Below are 11,634 nucleotides of genomic sequence, written 5' to 3'. Positions count from 1 at the left end.
GTACATTAACTTAGTTTTTCTGATGTTTTATTGTGTTTTAATGTTAATGCAGCTTTAATTCAAGTGTGTTATGTAGGCTCAGCTTAATGACTGTTTACCATCTGATAAGGCTATTTAGGCTATCAAAATATCCTACCTATACGACCTACAGTCGTTTGCAAAAGTTATGGCACCCCGGGGTCAAATGAAATGTTTGATTTTCCAAGTGAAAATTCTCTACAGAGGACACATTTAATGCACACTTACTGTTTATTTGCTGAATTTAACATATTGGAAAAAATAATACAGTTTTAAATGTGGTCTGTATGAAAATAATGGCATATCTTACATGTTATGTTTCCTTTTTTCCCCAATATGTTAAACTTAAATATAAATTATGCAGAAAATGTAAGTTAATCTTGTTCATATTTGTTAAGTCTGTGTCTTGTCTGGTCTGCTCAGTATGTTACATATCATACATGTTTGCTGAGACAAATTCCTCATATGTGTTACATGCTTGACAAAAAAAGTGATAGTGGTTCTGACATATTCACATTAATAAGCCAATAATGTGTCAGATACCAGACGAGGTGTATCAAATAAAATAACCGAAGAACATTTTCTTAACTTGACTGTGTTCTTAAAAATGCAATTATTATAAAAGACATATGATGAGACAAAGGAAAGTAAATATATCTGTGAATGTATTTCAGTCTAGTCTATTTATTATGTTAGAGTTATTTTCATAAACTAAAAAAGTGACAGTGTAAATTATGAATCAGTGAGTGGAAGTGCTTGAATACGGAAGGAGAAAAAACCCACCTACCTACTGTGGTTAATGATGTAGCTGTGCTTGATGATGCAATGGTAGCATCAGGTCAAATGCTGCCCTTTTCATTGGATTTTGCTCCACTTATAACATTTGTATGGTTTTATTTACCAAACACAGTCATAATTCATTTTTACATACCTATTTGTCGCCTTTTCCTTATCCCTTAGAATTAAACTGGGCTTTTTTTGTTGCTGCGCCTTTAAGACTCATATATGTCTGTTTTGATTGTCCTGTATTGTGCCTTGTTCAAAAAGCACAGAGATGAAACAATCTTTATAACCTCAGCACAAATAAACTGCTGTAGGCTGAAGAGGTGGATATACAGTCGTATGCAAGTTTGTACCCACAGTCAAATTTCCATTTTAACCATTACACATTGTTTTGTTGATTTTTTAAGTGAAAACAAGCTAACAAATCCTATACTTAACTTAAACATGGCATTTTCTGTTCATTTTCTGTTTATTAAGTTTAACATATAAAAAAACCATAAAATATAAAATGTGCCTTAACATTTGCAGAGGCTACAGTTTTTTTTTTATTTTCAATATGTTAAATTGAGCAAATTAACAGTAAAATGCATTAAAATGTTCAGAATTGAATGAATGAATTGTTTCAGTGACGACTCTTTCACATGCAGTTGTATGCAAAATTATAAAAATCGTCTACAGATTCGATTCTTCTGAACATTTTAATGCGTTTTTACTGTTAATTTGCACAATTCAACACTGAGTAGTAAATGGTACATTTTAAACTACCAACATTTACATATTACTTCAAACTCCTTTATTTGCAAAAAGTGTGTAAAATTCATTTTCTATGATATGGTCCCTTCAAAGGTCCACTTTTTGGGACAAAGACCCACCCCTTGTAGTCGGGTGGCTAGATTGACACATATTTAGTTTTTGTTTTCTTATTTTATTAGGCATATTAATACATGTACTAATACTAATACATGATTTCTTGATACAACAGTGATAAAAACAACAGATATTTCTGTTGTTCATCAAGATGCCTTTGTGTGATGAACAAAAGTGCTTAAAAAGACACCTCCCAATTCACTTCAGCCCACTGCCTCATTAAACACACCTGATTCAGCTCATCAGCGAATTAGCAAAGCCTTCACGAACTGAATTCAGAGCATTAGATGAGGATAAAAACTGATGTTTGGCCTGGAAGTTCCCCAGTTTGATATGCCTGCTCTACAGAGAACAAACTTAAATATCCATTTTCCTGCTAATTTTAGTGCACAGTTTTTATTTCCTTAGTTTAACATATTGGGAAAAAGCATAAAATATAAAATGTGCTATAATTTTTGCACAGGGTTTTTTTCCAGTGCGTTAAATTCAGCAAATAAACAGAAATTGTGGATTAAAATGTGCAGAATTGTGTTCTCTGTAGAGGATTTGTTAACTTATTTACACTTAGAAAGTGAACAAAACGTCATTTGACCAGGGGTACCCAAATTTTTGCATATGACTGTATGCACTAAATATCTCTGTGCAAAATACATACATTGCTTTTCTTAGCAAAGAAAGAGATCCAGTGGGTGACAAAGCATCACGGCCACCTCAGATCTAACACTCAGACTCAAACTGAAAGCAACAACAACACAGAATGTGATCGGTTTTAAGAAGGCAAGTTGAAAGTATGTACTACTACGTTCTAGATTTTGCTACACACTGACCAGCCACTTCATTAAATACATCTCATTGTCCATTTTACCAGCTCCACTTACTATATAGGAGCACTTTGTAGTTCTACAATTACAGACTGTAGTCCATGCATCCCTTTTACCCTGTTTTTTAGTGGTCAGGACCCCCGCAGGACCACCACAGAGCAGATATTATTTGTGTGGTGAATCATTCTCAGCACTGCAGTGTCTGATCCACTCGTGCAACACACACTAACACACCACCACCACCACATCAGTGTCACTGCAGTGCTGAGAATGACCCACCACCCAAATAATACCTGCTCTGTGGGGGTCCTGTGGGGGTCCTGACCACTGAAGAACAGAGTAACAGTGTATGCAGAGAAACAGATGGACTACAGTCTGTAACTGTAGAACTACAAAGTGCACCTATATAGTAAGTGGAGCTGAAAAAATGGACAAAGAGTGTAGAAACAAGGAGATGGACTTGACAATGCACTGCAGTACGCTCATAATGCTAAACAGCAGCTGGTGCAGTTCTGCTGCAATATTTGCAATATTTGGTGTTATTTTCACACACACTTCAAAGCCTCTTCAACTGCTTAATGTCATGTATTGTTTTTTAAATGCACTGCTGCTGGTGAAAGCCTTGTCATGGAGAGCTGCACAAGAAGAGGTGACCTACTTTAATATCATAGTTTTAGCTGATAGGTGGTGATTCCCCTGCTTAGGCATGACTATTCAAGTCTGTGGAGCCACGCTGCACTGGATATTTTGGGTGTTTTCCCTGCTCTGACGTTAATTGATTTCCTAATACCTGCTTCCTAAAACGCTCTCACTGACATCCAGGCCTATAAGAAAGTATGAAGCATGTGTATGTTCAGCCCAAGAAACAAAAGAGCTAAACATTAGCTAATAGTGCTGGCTAGCTAGCTAAGAACACTGGAAAATTTCTCTTGAAACTGTTGGTAGGCCTACAGTCAGGGTTCGAATTGTGGTGTAGGGTCTTGAGGGGGTTTCCTGGTGAAAGTTCAGACTATGTATTGAAGAATACTATTTTCACAATCTCAACTTCACAAGATTTCTGACAAGTGTTACTAGGCAGAAGTCTTTTAACTTTATAACTGTATTGATACAAATGGCAAGTGGTTAAGAAAAGCTGACCTTTTCTCAGTTACTTAATTAAAATACTTCATAATTTCCTACAGGCATTCCAGAGAACTTCCGCTATAACACTGGAAAACATTATTCTTTAGATAAGGCCTGTGCACGTGGCTTTGGAAGTCACTGACTTACACACGTTTAGCAGTCTGATGTTTGGAGCCAAGTGAAAAGAAGCTAACACTTCCTTTACAGCAAATATGTACATTTAGATTTATTACATTTAGATTTATTATATGTACATTTAGATTTATTAGATTTAGATTTATTGTATGTACATTTAGATTTATTAGATTTAGAGGTATAGAAATGTATCGCAAATTTGTAATATTGCAATGCAACACTGTGACAATGTGCATCCTGGAGGTGTGACAATGCTTAATTAGGCCATCTAATGCAACTGCATTGTTTAAACACCAGCGTTTGCAAACATTCAGTATAAATCAGCAGCTCCCTCCAGCACTTCTTCTGCCTCCCAGCTCTAGTGCCGTTAATAAGCTGTGCAACAACATCATTACAGTCATCATTTTCCTTCATTCAAATTTTGTTTAAAATAATAATATCATAATAACCGTAAATATCAAATCATGGACCCAGCATCCTGAATCTAATCAAATCTGAGATGAGCTGGACTGAGTGGCATAATATTTGTTATTTCTTTGACTGGTGACTACAGTTATAGTTAAGTTGGCTCAAAAAAAAAGCCAACTTACGGTTCCTCAAAATCTTCTTATTATTATTCTATGCTCAAAAAAGTAAATGCTACTCTTCCCAAAGTTTTGAGCAAGAACCACAAAACAGTGCAGGATCGTAGGACCTATACCTGATTAGGTTGCTTGTGCTTTTCTAAGCAATCCCATGTACGTGGTTTTCATAAAATTATCGCTCAAAGATAATATTTTTTCCCATAGGAAATGAATGTCCAGAATGTTTGGGACATTTAAATCAGCTGCCACAACTATCTCTAACACACACACTCACACACAGTACACACAGACTCACACGCTCACAGCCCAATGCACAGCAGTATCAGCACAAATAATGAATTTAAGGTGGAACTGCTTTTAAGGTGGCACTGAATTTAAGGTGGAACTGCATGTAAGTTTGTACTGAATTTAAGGTGGCACAGAATCCAAGGTGGTATTTCAATTAACATAGAACTAAATTTAAGGTGGCACAGGATTTAAGGTGGAGCTCTCTTTAAGGTAGCACGAAAATTAAGGTGGCGCAGAATTTAAGGTGGAACTGCAATTAACATAGCACTAAATTTAAGGTGGCACAGAATTTAAGGTTGAACTTCATTTAAGGTAGCACCAAAATTAAGGTGGCACTGAATTTAAGGTGGAACTGCAATTAACATAGCACTTACTGCAGCATCCGCTTAGCAACATTTTAACAACCACCAACAGTCTTCCACCATTTTAACGTTTCAAGTCAACTTCGTTCACAAGCCTTCCCTTTCTAGTTGTAGTTATAGCTGAATGAGCAGCAAACGTAAGACTCTAAAACCGGAGGCATATTAAAATGTATACATCATAATCCCAACATTATAGACAGGTGTCCAATCACAGACTGTAGACCATCTGTTTCTGCTATCAGCCTCCCTCTCCCTATTCATCATTGGTCAGTTTTTCATTTATGTCTATATGGGCTATTGGGAAATATCTGTTTTAGTGGGCTAGGCTGTTGTGAGGGCAGCACTACATTTTTTTTTTTCCTTTGCTGTATTGGTGACAAAGAGAACTCTCTCTCCAGCATTGTGCATTTGATAAATAGGCACCAGTCTAAATAGTAAATGGCTCAAGCATAAACCTACCAATCCCTAAAAAGCTTACCACTTTTTAATACTGAGCAAACTGGAATTTCCCACTGCAGCACATTAGCTGCGTAAAACATGCTTGAGACATGTTTTTCTTCTGGTGATGTTTTTTTTCTCTTTCTTTTTTTCCCTTAGCTGAACTTAGGCTAGAAGTCTAGGACTTTACTGTAACCTGGGGGCTATTGTGATTGCTTTAATCACAGGTTGCAGCACAGGGGACGTCCCTTAGGCACCCTGGCATTGATACAGGTTAAAAGGTTTCTTTTTAAACCGCCAACTCATGCTGAGGTTTAACCAGCCTTCTGTTACTTGCAACTGGGTGTCATTTGCTTATGCAACAATGCATTGTACATAGTTCAAGACTATTCTGTAGTACCACCTACATTCATAAATGATACTGAGAATTTACAAATGCTATTGCATAGTAAAAGTGGCCCACTGATGACTTCACATTCCTCTTCAACATCATAGGATGCTAACAGGCAACATTAACTGTCACTGTTAGCCATGCAAGCTAACAGTGTTTGAAGCACTTATTTAACAAGGTGAAACCAGATCATAAACCTTTTAGACTTTATTAATGTATATATAAGAAAAGAGAAGGTCAATAAAATACAGAAAGCAATAGAAATTACATTTGCAAAGGCAGATTAGTGGCATTTAAACATCACTGTAGAGGAAGTTATGAATACAAACAGGTCACATGGTCACTGTCACATTAAAACCTCAAAAACATTCATAATCTCATTAGTTTAAAACAATTTAAAGTAAATTTTGACCATTTATTTTGATGCATTTGTCATGACCTGTTTGTAGAATGCTAAGGCCAGCTGGTGATATTAAGGTGATATTAATTATATAACACTCAATATAAATATGGCCTCAATGTGGCTTGCTATAATTGCTGAAGTGTAACTAAAACGAAGCGTATTGTAAACTTAGCTTTACACATTTTTAACCTTGCTTCATAGAGTCATGCTAACCCCCCAAACCAACAGCATAAAGGCAAAATGAACTGACTTCATTTACACACATTATATACATACATATATACATATGCGCACAGAGTCGTATGCAAAAGTGTACATGTTTTGTGAAAACAACTTAAAGTGAAAATAACTTAATGCATCCCCTGTAGGGAACTTAATTAATAAATAAAGTAATGAAACAACCAATATTAAATGTACCATAACTTATGCACAGGCCATATTTTGGGTTTTTTTTCTCCAATATGTTAAATCTAGTAAATAAACAGTAAATGTGCATTAAGGTTTCAGAAATGTGCAAAAATGTGCAGAAGTATAAACAGAAGTGTGCATTTATATATGCTCACTATGTTGGGCCTATATGTATTTTAATATTCTTTACGTTTTAGAGTCTTGCATTTGCTACTTATTCAAACTGTAGGTATTACTTTCAGCTACACCAAAGTTTTTATATAGGCCCAATGCATAGTTGTACACTAAGACTTGAGCTAATCTGTTTCTGTTTCTGCTAAAAGCTCGCTTCTACCCCACTCATCGTTGGTCCATTTTTGACCACATGACCCCTGTTTACATAGTATTTGGGTTGTGGATCATTCTCCGATCAACAGTGACACTGACATGGTATGTAACTGTACACTAGCAAGGTGGAGCTACTAACAGGTGGAGGGGTTTCTAATAAAGTGTATAGTCAGTATATTATATATACAGCATTGAACAGGAATGCAGGAGTGAGAGAGAGAGTGGCAGTGATAGTGAATCCATTCCAGCAGACACATCTTCATGCTTAAAAAACAAATAAGAAAAGGAAAAAGAATAATTTTTAACCCTTTTCTATGAATGCCTTTCATGCATTAACTAAATGCTTGTTTTATTTACATTATATATATTTTGTTAAGTAGAAAATAGGGGACACCCCCCATATAAAAAATGACCATTTACCATAAAGCTAATTCATTTGTCTGTATATGAATTTATCATGTACAGGATGATGATGCAAAAAGCACCATACAATTAAGGCAAATAAACTGAAAGAGGAACTCAGAACACAAGATAGAAAGTCTAGTAAAAGGACATCTTGAAGCACTATCAGGGCAACATGCCCCCCTATGTGGGGTAAGAAGCCCACCTTATGTAAAAAAAAAAAAGTGAAATCATTTCTAGTTGTTGGCTTTTTCAGAAATTCTTAATAATCAAAGTTTAACATTAAAAATATTATATAGGAAAATATAAATTTTTACCTTAAAATGATAATTATATTATAAAACATATGAAATTAAAATGACAGTTTAATAAGCTCTGATAAGATAATAAAATAGAAAAATCTGAAATGTTAATATTGTTTCTAAATTTAATAGCTGTTAAAGCTGATATAGTATTTATATAATGATATTATAATTACTGTTGTTGTTTCTGTAACAATATCAACTGAAATTATTAAACATTTAACTGGGGAGTATAAATGATTGTTGCATGTGACAAAACAGATTTAATGTGTGTTTGTATTTAATGTGTGCTTGTATGTGGTAATTCACATACAAACTACAGTGAATTTAAAGCTCCAGTAAGATCATGTATTTTAAAAAACTTTTCTTTTACAGCTTAATATAATCAAAAGAATAAGGTGCACAACAATTATTTGGGAAAGATACTTACCTTTGTTTCCTGTACAGACGCCTGGCTGTAAAGACATAACACAGCGACATCATAAACTGAATAAACAGCCTCTGCCTCAACTACCAAAATAATACACAGCAAACTACTGGATCATTTTTCATGTTACACATCTACGATCTCGATTTTACAACATGCATAAAATTAATGTTGACATTTGATCTGGGATAGAAAGATCAGTATCATTCTGCTTTTAGAAGCAATGAAAATTCAAAGCTTTAAGTTTCATTTGTGTTTGAAAGTAGAAGAGAAAATGTTTTATTATTATTTGGGTTTGGTGAAAGGTTATTGTTGTGTGTACACTTTTGCTTTGTGAGAGGAAAAAAACATCCTCTACATTTCTACCAAGATTTTGTCATTGTTTGACATCAGTGTAACCTGATAAAGAAGGTAAATCTAACGTGGAATTCATTATGCAACATTATGTCAAGCAAAATACCATGACAAAAACAATTCCAATGTCATTATCGACACTGGAGGAAAACAATACAACTTAGTGATGCACTGAAATGAGAATTCTTAACTGAAACCAATAAACTCAACCAAAACCCAAAACCCAAAACCAAAAGAAAAGGTTCTTTTACATATAATGCACAGGTTTATTTATGCTTCTAATAAATGTATTCATGCTGACACTGTTTCAATTGTGATAATCAGCATGTTGGAAGAAGAAGTGAGAGAACTAGAAGACCAATTTAACTTTAAACAGCTTGCTAATTAATATTAAACATTAAAAGTTGTAAAATTATAAACATATATGTAACACTTCATGTTTTCCTAAAGGCATCGAAAGCTGAATTCCAGAGCGCCTCTGCTATGATAACATGAAACATTTTTTTTTTACTATTTTATTTACTTTCTTATACTATAATTGACTCTACAGGTCATCTGAGTTTTTAATGTTATGTTTAGAATTTGAAAATAGTGCTAATAATGGCAACAAATACGTTTTCTTTGGGGACTATTTTGCCTTAAACGGCCATGCATGTACCTCTCCACCAGTAATGGATTTTGAAAAAACCTTTATAGGCCAAAACCTTCTCTAAAAAGTAGCATAATGTCTCAGACATCACGCAATGTAATCATAACCAGTTCATGTTGTAACTTTCTGTGAGGGAGCTTTTAGAGGCATTAAGCACTTCAGAAGTCTGGTTCCTATCACCACCACTGTGAACAGTTCTGACTGCGTAAGTTTCTCTAGAATGGAGCATCTCACATCAGACCACTCTGAGTGACTTTGTTAACATCTTAAACATTTCATTTTGCAGAAATTTAAAAACATCAGTGGAATTTTTCTTTCTGGAGTGGACAGTGTTTGTTTTTCAGTGTTGATTTGTTGCTGCTCAAACCATTTGAACACATTTGTGCTGACTGGTACTGGAGAGCAAAGAAAACTCATAGTACTTTTAATCACTATTTGTCACTTTCATTACTATTCAAATGATCTGTTAAGTGTTAGATAAAGGTGCCTTGCTTGACCAATTTTAGCTGCAAACTTTCAGTGGCTGAAATTTCAGACCACCCCTAATAAAATTACACCTTTTCTACTTACATTTTTGCATCTCTAGCCTCTTGCCAGAGTGCCCCCAATCACGACCACCACAGCCAGAAACACTGCCAGGGGAACCAACACAAGCAACCGACGTCTATGGTTAGCTGTCAAAGCATGCAAAAAAAACAAAAAACAGCTAAGTTGTCTAGATTAATGTAATTTCATGCAAGCTGCATCTTGCAAATTGCTAAGCTACTTAATGAATTGTTGAGTCAAATTATAATTGTACAATTATACTCTACTTATGCGCTCCATCGTTTGGCTGTGAAATGTGTTCAGGGCTGGTTTCTTTGATAACTACAGAAAAAACAAATAATTAATAATAATTTTGCAAGACTAGAAATACCTACTTATGAAAAAACAACGTTTCTCAACCCTGAACTGTGTATCAAAGAAAATGAAAGTGTTCAAAAGAAACAGAAGGACGACACTTACTTCTGTAACAGGATGTAACTGTATAATACTGAAACAGAAACATATAAGGTGCAGTTATGCATCACTGATACAGGCTGATTAGTACTCTGCGTACAAAAGTAAACAAATAGATGGCAAAAAGCAGAAACGTTTAAGCAATAGAACACAAGAGGGAGTGTGTTGTCGCGAAACAACATCACGGCTGTGATTTGGTCGCATGATGTTATCAGCGATAACACACGACCTCGAGTGTTCTATTGCTTTTATACATCAGTTAAATAAATGAAGTAATAAATTAATAAACTGGGTCGTGAACGCGGCGTTTAATATGTTTTAATGTTCACAGTTCCTTCACCAAATTATAGTTCCTTAACAAGCAGCTTGTTGCTACGTCAGAGTAACGAACTCCGCCCACTCGCTGCACCGTCTGCTGTAAGCCTCGCCTTCTGTAGTACAGACTGAGCCATAAAACTGCTACAATATCAAGTTTAGCTCAGTTTTGTCAATTTTTGCTGGATCAATATTAATGTTGTTTTGTTCCAGCCAGTCTGTAAAGCAGCTTACAGCCCATTTTGTTTAGTGAATGGTCTTCGGTTTATTTCTGGCTGATTCCAGGTTGTTTAGCTGTTCTTCTGTCACAGCTGCCGACTGAAAAGCTGCTCAGTGGTGATGACAGTTTGGGAATTTAGTGTGGTCTCATCTTCAGAGTCTGACCAAATCGGCTGTCGGTCAAATGTGATCTTAAAAGTACCCATTTTCTGTTTGTGGCAAAGTAAGAAGTAAAACCGTTCAAATGGCTTGAGTGTCTCCTACAGCTGTCAAAGTCGTTGCTTAGCAACAGCGCCTCAGCGGAGTGATACAGTGTTTGTGAAAAACCTGTGATGTTATGGTGAAATAACAGCACAGTTAGAACGCTTCTCAACCAATCAGCTTGCGTGGCCGGAACTAACTGTTGTATAATTAGAGAGAAAGCACATATATTAATGGTAGGTGAAAATATATTACTATGATACTTAAAGAACTTTTCACAGTTTCTATCATGATATTCATTTTTCTTTCAGGGGTTTAATGAGCTACAACCAGCAAACCAGTAGTGCCGCACTTAAAAACGTTTTAAGTGCAGCACTACTAATAATAGTTTCTGATGAGATGATTTAGGCTATAAAAACCTCCTATCTATACTTTTAATACTGGTAATATTTCCTGATAAGGTGATTTGGGCTATAAAAACCTCCTATCTATACTTTTAATACTGGTAATATTTCCTGATAAGGTGATTTAGGCTATAAAAACCTCCTATCTATACTTTTAATACTGGTAATATTTCCTGATAAGGTGATTTGGGCTATAAAAACCTCCTATCTATACTTTTAATACTAGTCATTTTTCTGATAAGATGATTTAGGCTATAAAACCCTCCTATCCATATTTTTAGTACTGGTAATATTGTCTGATAAGGTGGTTTGGGCTATAAAAACCTCCTATCTATACTTTTAATACTGGTAATATTTCCTGATAAGGTGATTTAAGGCCATCAAAACCTCCTACCTATACTTTTAATACTGGTAA

The 11,634-nt window shown here is 35.2% G+C and overlaps 1 long non-coding RNA gene across 1 annotated transcript; it reads right to left on the bottom strand.

The window, feature by feature from the left end:
• Window positions 1–6,759: 6,759 nt before the first annotated feature.
• On the bottom strand, window positions 6,760–10,116 carry LOC118824310. The gene is made up of 5 exons (XR_005008599.1): window positions 10,087–10,116; window positions 9,894–9,948; window positions 9,652–9,755; window positions 8,082–8,106; window positions 6,760–7,211 (listed from the first exon to the last, which is right to left on the bottom strand). It is a non-coding gene; the product is annotated as an uncharacterized LOC118824310 (long non-coding RNA).
• Window positions 10,117–11,634: the final 1,518 nt, after the last annotated feature.

Source organism: Colossoma macropomum, unplaced genomic scaffold (genome assembly GCF_904425465.1).
Source record: "Colossoma macropomum unplaced genomic scaffold, Colossoma_macropomum, whole genome shotgun sequence".
Lineage (NCBI taxonomy): Eukaryota > Metazoa > Chordata > Actinopteri > Characiformes > Serrasalmidae > Colossoma > Colossoma macropomum.
Note: the sequence above shows the minus strand (reverse complement) of the source record. Positions and strands in the feature narration are given on the sequence as shown.